The sequence below is a fragment of the Lithobates pipiens genome, unplaced genomic scaffold (genome assembly GCF_037356315.1).
Source record: "Lithobates pipiens isolate NorthernLeopardFrog02 unplaced genomic scaffold, aLitPip1_a1.2 Scaffold_8, whole genome shotgun sequence".
Lineage (NCBI taxonomy): Eukaryota > Metazoa > Chordata > Amphibia > Anura > Ranidae > Lithobates > Lithobates pipiens.
Genome location: NW_027507903.1, coordinates 568,787,703 through 568,804,078, shown reverse-complemented (window position 1 = coordinate 568,804,078; position 16,376 = coordinate 568,787,703). Strand labels below are relative to the sequence as shown.

At 47.5% G+C, this 16,376-nt stretch overlaps 2 non-coding genes across 2 annotated transcripts; both read right to left on the bottom strand.

Annotated features, from left to right (window-relative positions):
* Positions 1 to 3,779: 3,779 nt before the first annotated feature.
* TRNAE-UUC (transfer RNA glutamic acid (anticodon UUC)) lies at positions 3,780 to 3,851 on the bottom strand. Its single transcript has one exon. It is a non-coding gene; the product is annotated as a tRNA-Glu (tRNA).
* A 12,301-nt stretch (positions 3,852 to 16,152) lies between these two features.
* Positions 16,153 to 16,224, bottom strand: TRNAE-UUC (transfer RNA glutamic acid (anticodon UUC)). The gene has a single exon. It is a non-coding gene; the product is annotated as a tRNA-Glu (tRNA).
* Between the last annotated feature and the right edge of the window lie 152 nt (positions 16,225 to 16,376).

Genomic DNA, 16,376 nt, shown 5'->3' with positions numbered 1-16,376 from the left:
CTGATAGTATTTCATTTCCTGTCCTGACCCGGCTTGACCTGTCTTGTCTGCATCCCTGGCTTTGACCCTTGGTACTTTGACAACAAGGGAATGATTGGAGGTTACAATGGAAAAACAGCTTTGAGGTTTCAGCACTAGGAGTGTGCGGGTCATTAAAAGGATTTGCATTTCCCATACCGGGAGTCGAACCCGGGCCGCCTGGGTGAAAACCAGGAATCCTAACCGCTAGACCAGGCATGTCCAAAGTCCGGCCCGCGGGCCAATCGCGGCCCGCGTTCCGGTTTCGGACGGCCCGTCTGGTCATGTTCACATATCTATCTTTTGTGGCCCCCAACGAATCCCCGATCGCCGGGGGCCACAAAAGATAGATATGCTGGCTGCCATGGAGGGGGCAGGACGAGTGCCGTGGATACAGGACAGCGTCCTGTGTAAAAGGAAGTCCCGTCCTGTGCTGCCATTGGACAACCGTTTTGTCCATCACAGGAGGCGGGACTTTCAATTAAAGAGGCCGTCATAGAAACAGGAGTTTCTCCTGTATGTCTGTCGGTGCTCGTCCCGCCCCCCTCCCTGTCTCCTCCAACGCTGCAGAGGGACATGAATCAGGCTGCACTGATGGCAATGGTGAGTCTGCATTCATGGAAATGTGTGGGCTGCATTCATGGCAATATGGGGGGCTGCATTCATGGAAATGTGTGGGCTGCATTCATGGCAATATGGGGGCTGCATTCATGGCAATGTGTGGGCTGCATTCATAGCAATATGGGGGCTACATTCATGGCAATATGGGGGCTGCATTCATGGCAATGTGGGGGCTGCATTCCTGGCAATGTGGGGGCTGCATTCATGGCAATGTGTGGGCTGCATTCATGGAAATGTGTGGGCTGCATTCATGGAAATGTGTGGGCTGCATTCATGGCAATATGGGGGCTGCATTCATGGAAATGTGTGGGCTGCATTCATGGCAATATGGGGGCTGCATTCATGGCAATGTGTGGGCTGCATTCATGGCAATGTGTGGGCTGCATTCATGGCAATGTGTGGGCTGCATTCATGGCAATGTGTGGGCTGCATTCATGGCAATGTGTGGGCTGCATTCATGGCAATGTGGGGGCTGCATTCATGGCAATGTGGGGGCTGCATTCCTGGCAATGTGGGGGCTGCATTCATGGCAATGTGGGGGCTGCATTCATGGCAATGTGGGGGGCTGCATTCATGGCAATACGGTGGAGGCTGCATTCATGGCAATACGGGGGAGGCTGCATTCATGACAATACACCGGGGGCTGCATTCATGACAATACACCGGGGGCTGCATTCATGGCAATACGCTGGGGGCTGCATTCATGGCAATACGCTGGGGGCTGCATTCATGGCAATACGCTGGGGGCTGAATTCATGGCAATACGCTGGGGGCTGAATTCATGGCAATACGCTGGGGGCTGCTTTCATGGCAATACGCTGGGGGCTGAATTCATGGCAATACGCTGGGGGCTGAATTCATGGCAATACGCTGGGGGCTGAATTCATGGCAATACGCTGGGGGCTGAATTCATGGCAATACGCTGGGGGCTGAATTCATGGCAATACGCTGGGGGCTGAATTCATGGCAATACGCTGGGGGCTGAATTCATGGCAATACGCTGGGGGCTGAATTCATGGCAATACGCTGGGGGCTGCATTCATGGCAATATGGGGGAGGCTGCATTCATGACAATACGCTGGGGGCTGCATTCATGGCAATACGCTGGGGGCTGCATTCATGGCAATACGCTGGGGGCTGCATTCATGGCAATACGCTGGGGGCTGCATTCATGGCAATACGCTGGGGGCTGCATTCATGGCAATACGCTGGGGGCTGCATTCATGGCAATACGCTGGGGGCTGCATTCATGGCAATACGCTGGGGGCTGCATTCATGGCAATACGCTGGGGGCTGCATTCATGGCAATACGCTGGGGGCTGAATTCATGGCAATACGCTGGGGGCTGAATTCATGGCAATACGCTGGGGGCTGCATTTATGGCAATACGCTGGGGGCTGCATTCATGGCAATACGCTGGGGGCTGAATTCATGGCAATACGCTGGGGGCTGAATTCATGGCAATACGCTGGGGGCTGAATTCATGGCAATACGCTGGGGGCTGAATTCATGGCAATACGCTGGGGGCTGAATTCATGGCAATACGCTGGGGGCTGCATTCATGGCAATACGGGGGAGGCTGCATTCATGACAATACGCTGGGGGCTGCATTCATGGCAATACGCTGGGGGCTGCATTCATGGCAATACGCCGGGGGCTGCATTCATGGCAATACGCTGGGGGCTGCATTCATGGCAATACGCTGGGGGCTGCATTCATGGCAATACGCTGGGGGCTGAATTCATGGCAATACGCTGGGGGCTGCAGATGGGCACTGACCCTTATTTTGCTTCACATGTCTTTATTTAAAATGTAAGATTTTTTATTTTTTTTTCCTGAGACTTCCTTTTTAAAGTTAAGGTGTGTGGTATAAGCCGATTAAATACAGTATATCCAAATAACACACCCGAGCTCATCTGTTCACCACACACAGCACAAAGGCAAGAGAATTCTTGTTGGGCCGTGTATTAGTGCTCGGATGAACACACTTAGACTGAATTTTAATGGTTTAAAGAATGTCAAGCAAAATGGTCGGCCCTCGAGCATGTTCACTTCATCAAATCTGGCCCTCTTTGAAAAAAGTTTGGACACCCCTGCGCTAGACCATATGGGAAAACTAGCTGCCTTGTTTTGAGAAAAATAGAGAAAACCAAAGGGAAAAAAAGATGTGCCACCGCCATCAGCTTCCAAGTATGGTGGCCAGCTATGACACACATATCACTTTCACTAATTGGCCTCGTTAGCGCAGCAGGTAGCGCGTCAGTCTCATAATCTGAAGGTCGTGAGTTCGATCCTCACACGGGGCACTACTCTCTAACCATTTTGTGAGCCTTGGGGTCCTTAATCTATGAAAAACACTACTCTTCATCCCTTAGGTCTTGTAGGAAACCATATGGATAGAAAATTGACCGGAAGATCAAGCTTTCAGTGCTCTTTTGCCTTCCACCATATTCCACCCAGCTAAAATCTTTAGCTCTGCATCCAACAGACCTTGCAAGATACAATGTCTACTCATCCTGGAACAACAGAGGCATTTTCCATCTATGTGACATGCTTCCCTTAGTTTCATCACACAGAAAGAACAAAGCACCGAGGAATTCAAAAGGGCTTTTTCAAAGGTGTGGAAAAAAAAGATGATGTCTCTGTCAGAGAATGGTTTGCAGAAGATTGGCACATAGATATTTGCCAATGCAAATGTGCAGAAGAGCGAGAACGGCCGAGAAACTTCATGTGATAGTACGCATGTGCGTACGCCAAAGCGCACACAATGCGTGACAATTTCTGGTGCCCAGTGGCCTATTTAAAGCTAGCAGCATAAGCCATTAGTTGCTGGATGATCTTCAGCTTCCCCTGTGAGTTCCTGTGATCCTGATATTATTCATGTGTCAGTGCGCATATACGTACGCCAAAGCGCGTGCATGAGCCATTAGTTGCTGGATGAACTTCAGCTTGCCCTGTGAGTTCCTGTGTTCCTGATAGTATTTCATTTCCTGTCCTGACCCGGCTTGACCTGTCTTGTCTGCATCCCTGGCTTTGACCCTTGGTACTTTGACAACAAGGGAATGATTGGAGGATACAATGGAAAAACAGCTTTGAGGTTTCAGCACTAGGAGTGTGCGGGTCGTTAAAAGGACTTGCATTTCCCATACCGGGAGTCGAACCCGGGCCGCCTGGGTGAAAACCAGGAATCCTAACCGCTAGACCATATGGGAAAACTAGCTGCCTTGTTTTGAGAAAAATTGAGAAAACCAAAGGGAAAAAAAGATGTGCCACCGCCATCAGCTTCCAAGTATGGTGGCCAGCTATGACACACATATCACTTTCACTAATTGGCCTCGTTAGCGCAGCAGGTAGCGCGCCAGTCTCATAATCTGAAGGTCGTGAGTTCGATCCTCACACGGGGCACTACTCTCTTACCATTTTGTGAGCCTTGGGGTCCTTAATCTATGAAAAACACTACTCTTCATCCCTTAGGTCTTGTAGGAAACCATATGGATAGAAAATTGACCGGAAGATCAAGCTTTCAGTGCTCTTTTGCCTTCCACCATATTCCACCCAGCTAAAATCTTTAGCTCTGCATCCAACAGACCTTGCAAGATACAATGTCTACTCATCCTGGAACAACAGAGGCATTTTCCATCTATGTGACATGCTTCCCTTAGTTTCATCACACAGAAAGAACAAAGCACCGAGGAATTCAAAAGGGCTTTTTCAAAGGTGTGGAAAAAAAAGATGATGTCTCTGTCAGAGAATGGTTTGCAGAAGATTGGCACATAGATATTTGCCAATGCAAATGTGCAGAAGAGCGAGAACGGCCGAGAAACTTCATGTGCTAGTACGCATGTGCGTACGCCAAAGCGCACACAATGCGTGACAATTTCTGGTGCCCAGTGGCCTATTTAAAGCTAGCAGCATAAGCCATTAGTTGCTGGATGATCTTCAGCTTCCCCTGTGAGTTCCTGTGATCCTGATATTATTCATGTGTGAAAATTCATGTGCCAGTGCACATATACGTACGCCAAAGCGCGTGCATGAGCCATTAGTTGCTGGATGAACTTCAGCTTGCCCTGTGAGTTCCTGTGTTCCTGATAGTATTTAATTTCCTGTCCTGACCCGGCTTGACCTGTCTTGTCTGCATCCCTGGCTTTGACCCTTGGTACTTTGACAACAAGGGAATGATTGGAGGTTACAATGGAAAAACAGCTTTGAGGTTTCAGCACTAGGAGTGTGCGGGTCGTTAAAAGGTCTTGCATTTCCCATACCGGGAGTTGAACCCGGGCCGCCTGGGTGAAAACCAGGAATCCTAACCGCTAGACCATATGGGAAAACTAGCTGCCTTGTTTTGAGAAAAATTGAGAAAACCAAAGGGAAAAAAAGATGTGCCACCGCCATCAGCTTCCAAGTATGGTGGCCAGCTATGACACACATATCACTTTCACTAATTGGCCTAGTTAGCGCAGCAGGTAGCGCGTCAGTCTCATAATCTGAAGGTCGTGAGTTCGATCCTCACACGGGGCACTACTCTCTTACCATTTTGTGAGCCTTGGGGTCCTTAATCTATGAAAAACACTACTCTTCATCCCTTAGGTCTTGTAGGAAACCATATGGATAGAAAATTGACCGGAAGATCAAGCTTTCAGTGCTCTTTTGCCTTCCACCATATTCCACCCAGCTAAAATCTTTAGCTCTGCATCCAACAGACCTTGCAAGATACAATGTCTACTCATCCTGGAACAACAGAGGCATTTTCCATCTATGTGACATGCTTCCCTTAGTTTCATCACACAGAAAGAACAAAGCACCGAGGAATTCAAAAGGGCTTTTTCAAAGGTGTGGAAAAAAAAGATGATGTCTCTGTCAGAGAATGGTTTGCAGAAGATTGGCACATAGATATTTGCCAATGCAAATGTGCAGAAGAGCGAGAACGGCCGAGAAACTTCATGTGCTAGTACGCATGTGCGTACGCCAAAGCGCACACAATGCGTGACAATTTCTGGTGCCCAGTGGCCTATTTAAAGCTAGCAGCATAAGCCATTAGTTGCTGGATGATCTTCAGCTTCCCCTGTGAGTTCCTGTGATCCTGATATTATTCATGTGTGAAAATTCATGTGCCAGTGCACATATACGTACGCCAAAGCGCGTGCATGAGCCATTAGTTGCTGGATGAACTTCAGCTTGCCCTGTGAGTTCCTGTGTTCCTGATAGTATTTCATTTCCTGTCCTGACCCGGCTTGACCTGTCTTGTCTGCATCCCTGGCTTTGACCCTTGGTACTTTGACAACAAGGGAATGATTGGAGGTTACAATGGAAAAACAGCTTTGAGGTTTCAGCACTAGGAGTGTGCGGGTCGTTAAAAGGACTTGCATTTCCCATACCGGGAGTCGAACCCGGGCCGCCTGGGTGAAAACCAGAAATCCTAACCGCTAGACCATATGGGAAAACTAGCTGCCTTGCTTTGAGAAAAATAGAGAAAACCAAAGGGAAAAAAAGATGTGCCACCGCCATCAGCTTCCAAGTATGGTGGCCAGCTATGACACACATATCATTTACACTAATTGTCCTCGTTAGCACAGCAGGTAGCGCGTCAGTCTCATAATCTGAAGGTCGTGAGTTCGATCCTCACACGGGGCACTACTCTCTAACCATTTTGTGAGCCTTGGGGTCCTTAATCTATGAAAAACACTACTCTTCATCCCTTAGGTCTTGTAGGAAACCATATGGATGGAAAATTGACCGGAAGATCATGCTTTCAGTGCTCTTTTGCCTTCCACCATATTCCACCCAGCTAAAATCTTTAGCTCTGCATCCAACAGACCTTGCAAGATACAATGTCTACTCATCCTGGAACAACAGAGGCATTTTCCATCTATGTGACATGCTTCCCTTAGTTTCATCACACAGAAAGAACAAAGCACCGAGGAATTCAAAAGGGCTTTTTCAAAGGTGTGGAAAAAAAAGATGATGTCTCTGTCAGAGAATGGTTTGCAGAAGATTGGCACATAGATATTTGCCAATGCAAATGTGCAGAAGAGCGAGAACGGCCGAGAAACTTCATGTGCTAGTACGCATGTGCGTACGCCAAAGCGCACACAATGCGTGACAATTTCTGGTGCCCAGTGGCCTATTTAAAGCTAGCAGCATAAGCCATTAGTTGCTGGATGATCTTCAGCTTCCCCTGTGAGTTCCTGTGATCCTGATATTATTCATGTGTGAAAATTCATGTGCCAGTGCGCATATACGTACGCCAAAGCGCGTGCATGAGCCATTAGTTGCTGGATGAACTTCAGCTTGCCCTGTGAGTTCCTGTGTTCCTGATAGTATTTCATTTCCTGTCCTGACCCGGCTTGACCTGTCTTGTCTGCATCCCTGGCTTTGACCCTTGGTACTTTGACAACAAGGGAATGATTGGAGGTTACAATGGAAAAACAGCTTTGAGGTTTCAGCACTAGGAGTGTGCGGGTCGTTAAAAGGACTTGCATTTCCCATACCGGGAGTCAAACCCGGGCCGCCTGGGTGAAAACCAGGAATCCTAACCGCTAGACCATATGGGAAAACTAGCTGCCTTGTTTTGGGAAAAATAGAGAAAACCAAAGGGAAAAAAAGATGTGCCACCGCCATCAGCTTCCAAGTATGGTGGCCAGCTATGACACACATATCACTTTCACTAATTGGCCTCGTTAGCGCAGCAGGTAGCGTGTCAGTCTCATAATCTGAAGGTCGTGAGTTTGATCCTCACACGGGGCACTACTCTCTAACCATTTTGTGAGCCTTGGGGTCCTTAATCTATGAAAAACACTACTCTTCATCCCTTAGGTCTTGTAGGAAACCATATGGATGGAAAATTGACCGGAAGATCAAGCTTTCAGTGCTCTTTTGCCTTCCACCATATTCCACCCAGCTAAAATCTTTAGCTCTGCATCCAACAGACCTTGCAAGATACAATGTCTACTCATCCTGTAACAACAGAGGCATTTTCCATCTATGTGACATGCTTCCCTTAGTTTCATCACACAGAAAGAACAAAGCACCGAGGAATTCAAAAGGGCTTTTTCAAAGGTGTGGAAAAAAAGATGATGTCTCTGTCAGAGAATGGTTTGCAGAAGATTGGCACATAGATATTTGCCAATGCAAATGTGCAGAAGAGCGAGAACGGCCGAGAAACTTCATGTGCTAGTACGCATGTGCGTACGCCAAAGCGCACACAATGCGTGACAATTTCTGGTGCCCAGTGGCCTATTTAAAGCTAGCAGCATAAGTCATTAGTTGCTGGATGATCTTCAGCTTCCCCTGTGAGTTCCTGTGATCCTGATATTATTCATGTGTCAGTGCGCATATACGTACGCCAAAGCGCGTGCATGAGCCATTAGTTGCTGGATGAACTTCAGCTTGCCCTGTGAGTTCCTGTGTTCCTGATAGTATTTCATTTCCTGTCCTGACCCGGCTTGACCTGTCTTGTCTGCATCCCTGGCTTTGACCCTTGGTACTTTGACAACAAGGGAATGATTGGAGGTTACAATGGAAAAACAGCTTTGAGGTTTCAGCACTAGGAGTGTGCGGGTCGTTAAAAGGACTTGCATTTTCCATACCGGGAGTCGAAACCGGGCCGCCTGGGTGAAAACCAGGAATCCTAACCGCTAGACCATATGGGAAAACTAGCCGCATTGTTTTGAGAAAAATAGAGAAAACCAAAGGGAAAAAAAGATGTGCCACCGCCATCAGCTTCCAAGTATGGTGGCCAGCTATGACACACATATCACTTTCGCTAATTGGCCTCGTTAGCGCAGCAGGTAGCGCGTCAGTCTCATAATCTGAAGGTCGTGAGTTCGATCCTCACACGGGGCACTACTCTCTAACCATTTTGTGAGCCTTGGGGTCCTTAATCTATGAAAAACACTACTCTTGGAGGGCGCATGCGCGGCCGCTCGCTGGATGGCTGCCTAGTCTGCGAGCTCCGCACCGTCCCGGCCTAACATCTCCCACGGCGCCGCACTAAGCTCCGAGCCCCGACCGCGGACGGAGGATACACCCGGGCATCCCGGGATGGCAGGAGGGACAGCAAGGAGAGACCTATCCCGTGCTTTGAACACGGGACCGAAACCCGCGGCTTACTCCAAAATGGCGCCGGACGCCGCCACACGAGGAGACATGCTGGAGGAGGAGGACTCCATAGCCGACCCACCGCTGCGCTCGACAGGGCCCCCAGGCCCTGATGTGAGTACAAACTCCACAGCCTGCTTATCCCCCTCCTCCACAGAATCCCTTATAAGCAGGGTCCTGGATGAAATGCCGCTCTCCCCCATGGAGGACATTGCAGCCAGCCCAGGAGGCACTTTGGCCTATATGCCAGGCTCTCATCCCTCTCCTCAGGACTTTTCGTCCATGGTCACACTATTTGGCACCATGCTAGCCAGGGGTCTCTCACAAAACGCTACACAAATCACCTCAGCCATTCAAGCTGAACTACAGCACTTAGGTAACAGAATAGAAACGATTGAACAAAAAGCAGACCAAACAATCTCCAGAGTAAATCAAAACACCGCGCGAGTACGGGACTTGCAGGACCAACTTGAAACAGCGTTCTCCAAAATTGACGACCTCGAGAACCGCTCGAGGAGGTACAATTTCCGCATCAGAGGAGTCCCCGAATCATTCCAGGACTCGGCCCTAGTCGTCCAAACATTCATTAAGGAACTTATCCCGGACATCCCTGACCACCGCCTTGAAATGGATCGAGCTCACAGGGCTTTACAAGCCCCGCGCCAAGATGGACTCCCAAGAGACATCATTGTTAAACCTCACTTTTACAAAGTTAAGGAGGAGGTTATGCAACGGTCAATGGGTGGAGGTCCCCTTATGTTCCAGGGGCACCCCATACAAATCTTTGCATATCTATCGCCCTTCACAATCCAAAAGAGGAGATCACTGAAACCGCTCCTTCTAGCACTTTCCCAAAAATCGATCGCTTACAGGTGGTCCTTCCCATTTCGTCTCTCATTCTCCTACAATTCTAAATCCTACGGCTTCTCTTCGTTTCAAGAGGGTGAAAAACTTTTACTCCAACTTGGTCTAATCTCTAGGGACCCCGACCCATCTCCGACAAGCACAACCCCAGTGGCTTCCTCCAAAAGACCACCACCATCAAGTCCTATCGCACCTGCATGGCAGAAGCGCTTGTCCAAGAAGTCTAAGGATTCCAAGCCACCGTCATGACTTCATCTAAACTGGGGTCGATCCGGGCCCGCAGCACTTCTTTTGATCCTGTCGGATCCTCTGATGAACATTGGGTCTTTCTGACTCAATTGATTTTTTCCTCATTTTATTGACACGCAGAACTTACAATAACTGCCAATTATCTCTGACTCTCCCCCTCCCTCCCCCCCCCCCCCTTTTTTTCCCTTTTTTTACTTATTTTTTTTTTTTTTTGATTTTTTTTGTTTTTAGTGTCCTGTTATCCACTAAGCTGTACTGGTTATTGATGTCATTTTTTTTTCTCTTAAGGTTACCCTAACCCCGCTTGTATTGTATTGAAGTTTCTTAATTACAGCTGGGTAGAGCCACCCCCAGGTTCTATGCGGGCGGATGGCGGTAGTATTTTTCTTCATACTGGTTTTTCTTGGGTTTGCTGCAAGCTCTATCGCTAGAGGTGTTCCCCCGATCCCCCGGACTCCTAAACCCTCCTGACCCTATCTAGGGGCGGGGGGGCGGGGGAGCACATATTCTCTGTTTTTTGAAAAATCTAGTTGGGGGCTACACCCCTTAGCAACTGTTTTAGGCCGTGGGAGTAGGCCGGGACGGCTGTCCTGCGCCTCCACACCTTCCGACCCGAGGGGGGAATCTTTGTGGTTCCTCCTACGGTGGGGAGGCCTTGTGCCCCTTCTTTTTTTTTGAAGGAGCACTCATTCGAGTTTGTTTGGGTATGGGTGGGATGAGGTGTGGGAATGGGTTCTCACACCTCTTCTTGGGATTTTTGCATATCTGTATAATGTTAATGTTAACGGATATTTCTTTTCTTTTTCTATTTCTCCTAGCAGGTCCATCTTTCTTCTTCTTCACCTCTGACCCTCCCTTCCTATCTCCCATCCGAAGGTCATCTTATCATACATTCCTTCAAGATTTGGCGGCTTCAGTCCTTATAATATCAGGTAGGTCCCACTCTCTCCCAGCAGATACCTCCCATCTGATCCATGCCAGTGCATAACATCATACCTTCGCCCCTTTCCATAGTGTCTCATAATGTCCAGGGTCTTAACTCCCCTATTAAAAGAAGGAAACTTTTCAAACTGTACCACTCACAAAACTTTTCAGTCCTCTTGCTTCAGGAGACCCACTTCCCCAAATCCTTTCAGCCTTCATTCCTACACCAACAATTTCCCCAGTTTTACCTCTCTAATGCCGAAAACAAGACAAAGGGGGTTGCTATCTGCTTCTCTAAAAACCTAAATTTTTCCATGTCCCAGATTCTCACTGACCCCTTAGGTAGATTTCTCCTTGTAAAAGGCACCATAGATGGGTCACTTTACACTTTTGTCTCGTACTACGCGCCCAATAAAGGCCAAGACAAATTTTTCATTTCTCTCTTGACTACAATCTCCCCACATCTGGAGGGGGTTGTCATCCTGGGTGGGGACTCCAACATTACCTTTGACGTTTCTCTAAATAAATCTGGTTCTGGTCCCTCGAGACCAAAGCAACCGTCCAAACAGAGTACTAGAATAGCTAAGCTCCTCTTTGACTCAGGTCTTGTGGATATTTGGAGAGAACTCAACCCCCGTACCAAGGACCACACCCACTACTCGGCCCCACAAAAATCCTACGCCAGGATAGATCATATTTTCCTTCGCGGTACTAATGTGTCGTTAGCTACAAAGTCCAAAATCAGAGATTCCCCTATTTCAGACCATTCCATGGTTACACTTTATCTCCGCAATTCTTCTACCGCAAACAAGGAATTTAAGTGGCGTCTCAATGAGTCTCTGCTTAGTAACCCGGCACACTGCTCCATGCTTGAAAGGGATTTGAATGAATACTTTATAGCTAACGATACTGAAGAAATTTCCCCTGCAACGTTGTGGGCTGCCCATAAGGCGGTAATGAGGGGCAAAATTATGCAATTTTCATCCCAATTGAAGAAGGCACATAGAGCTGAAATAACCAAACTCTCCAATGACTTTCAAGCGGCCTGTAAACGTAACAAGCGAGAACGTACACAATCTTCCCGGGAAGACTTGGAATCTTCCAGGATCAGGCTCAACTTGGCCCTCACCACCGAGGCTGAAAAACATCTTCGCTGGTCTGGAGCCAGGTTTTATATGCATAAGGATAAAATAGGCTCCAAATTAGCCACCAAATTGTCTCCCAAATCACGACTTATGGCCTTCCCCAAAATAAAGCTACCAACCGGCACCCTGACACAAAATCCACAGAGCATTTTAGAATGCTTCCAAGATTTCTACGCCTCTCTATATAAAGATGACAAACCCAGATCTCCCCCAAATATTGAGGAGTTCCTAGATTCCATTCCCCTGCCTAAACTCACCGGAGCTCATGCGGAGCTACTAGATCTACCTATTACGGAGTCGGAGGTCCTGGAGACTATACGCAAGCTCAAATTAGGTTCTGCCCCTGGCCCTGATGGCTTCTCAGCTGGCTACTACAAAAAATTTTCCAATATCTTAGCGCCTTACTTAGCTAGATTTTTCAATTCTCTTAGTCATGGTACTCCCCTGGATAAAGCCTCCAACCTGGCATACATTTCGGTCATTCCGAAACCCGGAAAGGACCCGTCCTTAGTAAGCAATTATCGCCCGATCTCTTTGATCAATAATGATCTCAAGCTTTTAACAAAAATAATGGCTAACCGTTTATCATCTTTTATTGCTCAGTATGTTCACAGGGACCAGGCAGGCTTTATCCCGGGGAGACAAGGCCCGGACCAAATCAGACGAGCTATTGATATAGTGTCTCTCCTTAACTCTCAATGGGATGGCGGACCCAAGCAAGAGGGGTTCCTCCTTTCCGTTGACTTACAAAAAGCATTTGACACGGTCACCTGGCCCTATATCTTTGCGGTCCTTGGGAGGTGGGGCATGGGTCCCAATTTTATAGGCACTATGAAGTCACTCTACTCTACTCCCAATGCCCAAGTACGTCTGCAGGGCAGGTACTCTGACACGTTCACTATTGAGAAAGGCACTAGACAGGGGTGTCCGTTATCCCCCCTGATTTTTGCTATAGCCATTGAGTCCCTAGCCATAGCCATACGCACAAACCCAGACATAAGAGGAGTTTCCTGTGGTGCTCAGGAACATAAATGTGCCCTCTTTGCTGACGACCTTCTCCTTTTCATCACATCACCCCTTATCTCTACTCCCAACATCCTTAAACTCTTGGAGCAATTTAGTAGAGCCTCTGGTCTTAAAGTCAACGTAGCTAAATCTGCAGCTCTAAACATATCTATTTCTCCAAACCTTCTCATAAACCTCCAAAATCACTTCCCGTTCACCTGGAACTCATCAGCTATTCCCTATCTAGGAATAAACCTGACTTCTAGTTATGATAAACTATTTTCCAGTAACTTCCCCCCCATGTTCAAAAAACTAGAAGCCGACATGGCGACATGGTCAAAATATGATCTATCCTGGATGGGCCGTGTAAATTCTATTAAAATGACTCTATTGCCCCGCTTACTTTATCTTTTCCGCTCTCTGCCAATTCCTATCAGGAAAGCCCAAATCATGCGCTTCCAATCCTCCATCCTGAAATTTATTTGGGGTTCCAAGGGTAGGAGATGTTCCAAAGACATTCTCTATAGACTCAAGTCCCAAGGAGGCCTAGCTTTGCCCAATATCTGGTGGTACTACCAAGCTGCGCAGATAGCCCAAATATCAACAGTACACTCACAAAACCCCAAACCAGATTGGCTTCTCTTGGAAAGGATGGCGACACCCAAACACACAATTGACTACCTACTCTGGTCTGAACCGCGTTTGCGGCCAGCAATATTGGCCCCCACCCTCTCTCACTCTATGTCATTGTGGGATAGGCTCCGAATGCACTCAGCCCTAGTCTCCCCCATGCGGCCACTTGCCCATCTCTTTAATAACCCAGAATTTCCGCCCGGACAAAATATTACAGCATTCAGGTGGTGGGTAGACAAAGGCTTGTATAGGATCGGACATTTCCTGCATACTACAGGACCTCTCACACTGGCGTACTGTGTGAGCAAATTAGAAATGCCCCCCACTGAGCGTTATAGACTGTTACAAATTTCTCACTTCCTTCGATCCAAATGGCCTCTAAACTCTACACCCCCTCTACCGACCCCTTATGAAATATGGTGTGGCAACATGCTGGATCAGAGGGGGGGTATCTCCATCATTTACAACTCACTTGCCAAGAATACCACCAAGCCATTATATGCCCGACTTTGGGAACAAGATCTGGCAGTAGAGTGGGACCTACCCAAATGGTATTCTCAATTTCACAGATCATTCAAAAATATTATGAATATTTCTCTAATGGAAGCTAGTATTAAACTCATGGTACGCTGGTATCTCGTACCGACCACACTGGCTAAGATTTTCCCGGACGCTTCCCCTTTATGTTTTAGGGGTTGCGGGCTTACTGGCTCCCTATTTCATATATGGTGGACCTGCCCCAGGATACGGAAATTCTGTAACAATTTTTTCCATCTGTTGAGGAAAATTACGGGTGCACCTATTCCACAGCTACCCGAGATAGCACTTCTTAATGCCAGTATGGTCGGTACTCCCAAACACACCCAAGCCTTAATTTTCTATATGCTATTAGGTGCTAGAATTACTATAGCTAAACACTGGAAAAGACCCACGGTACCCATGCACGACATGAAAAGAAAAATTTCTTGGATCATGGCCCAAGAAAAAATTGTTGCTACACTACTGGATACATCTCACAAATTCCAATTGATATGGGAACCATGGGCGAATTATGTCGGAATTTCCATAATTCCTGGGACATAGATTTCTTAAGCCGCGACTATCTGATTGGATGACCTTCTATCCTTATCCTTCCCTCTTCTCCTACTTCTTTTGGACCTGCTATTCCTCTCTTACTTCCCTACCTCCTCTCTCTTTCTGATCCTATTTCTTTTCCCTCTCTCTCTGGTTCCGATGGTTTGTTCCAGTGTTTTGATTTTTTGTATCCAGATGCGACAGCAGGCAGAAGCCCCCTGGCACGGCCAGGTTTCCGCGCGCTCGCACCAAGTTCGCCTAGGACTTTCAGTTCAGCATTCCTGCTACAGGTGTAGGTTCCTCTCTGTCTCCTACACACAGCGATTGATTAGTCGACTGTCCTTGGGTTCATTTATATGCTTGATTTAAGAGATAGACAGCCCATTGAGGAACTGGCTCTTGCGGGCCATTCGGAGATGGGGTTGGAGAGTGAGGCCGTCCCCACAGTGTGCTCCCCTTGGGGTGGGGTACGGCCTCCCCCCAGCATGCCATCTTCCTGTCAGATACAGGTTTTAGCCTGAGTCTTCTTTAATGCATATTCCTCATAGATGCCTTTCTGGATTGTCACTACCATTACAATGTTAATGTAATTGTGATTGTTTTCTATTCTATGTCACGCCTGTTAAACACTGGTATGTTAATATGCACTCCCTGATTTTTTAAAAGGGGGGGTGCTATCTATAGCTTGTTTTGTATTCTTCTTTTGAAAACCTTAATAAAAATTATTGAAAGAAAAACACTACTCTTCATCCCTTAGGTCTTGTAGGAAACCATATGGATGGAAAATTGACCGGAAGATCAAGCTTTCAGTGCTCTTTTGCCTTCCACCATATTCCACCCAGCAAAAATCTTTAGCTCTGCATCCAACAGACCTTGCAAGATACAATGTCTACTCATCCTGGAACAACAGAGGCATTTTCCATCTATGTGACATGCTTCCCTTAGTTTCATCACACAGAAAGAACAAAGCACCGAGGAATTCAAAAGGGCTTTTTCAAAGGTGTGGAAAAAAAAGATGATGTCTCTGTCAGAGAATGGTTTGCAGAAGATTGGCACATAGATATTTGCCAATGCAAATGTGCAGAAGAGCGAGAACGGCCGAGAAACTTCATGTGCTAGTACGCATGTGCGTACGCCAAAGCGCACACAATGCGTGACAATTTCTGGTGCCCAGTGGCCTATTTAAAGCTAGCAGCATAAGCCATTAGTTGCTGGATGATCTTCAGCTTCCCCTGTGAGTTCCTGTGATCCTGATATTATTCATGTGTCAGTGCGCATATACGTACGCCAAAGCGCGTGCATGAGCCATTAGTTGCTGGATGAACTTCAGCTTGCCCTGTGAGTTCCTGTGTTCCTGATAGTATTTCATTTCCTGTCCTGACCCGGCTTGACCTGTCTTGTCTGCATCCCTGGCTTTGACCCTTGGTACTTTGACAACAAGGGAATGATTGGAGGTTACAATGGAAAAACAGCTTTGAGGTTTCAGCACTAGGAGTGTGCGGGTCGTTAAAAGGACTTGCATTTCCCATACCGGGAGTCGAACCCGGGCCGCCTGGGTGAAAACCAGGAATCCTAACCGCTAGACCATATGGGAAAACTAGCTGCCTTATTTTGAGAAAAATAGAGAAAACCAAAGGGAAAAAAAGATGTGCCACCGCCATCAGCTTCCAAGTATGGTGGCCAGCTATGACACACATATCTCTTTCACTAATTGGCCTCGTTAGCGCAGCAGGTAGCGTGTCAGTC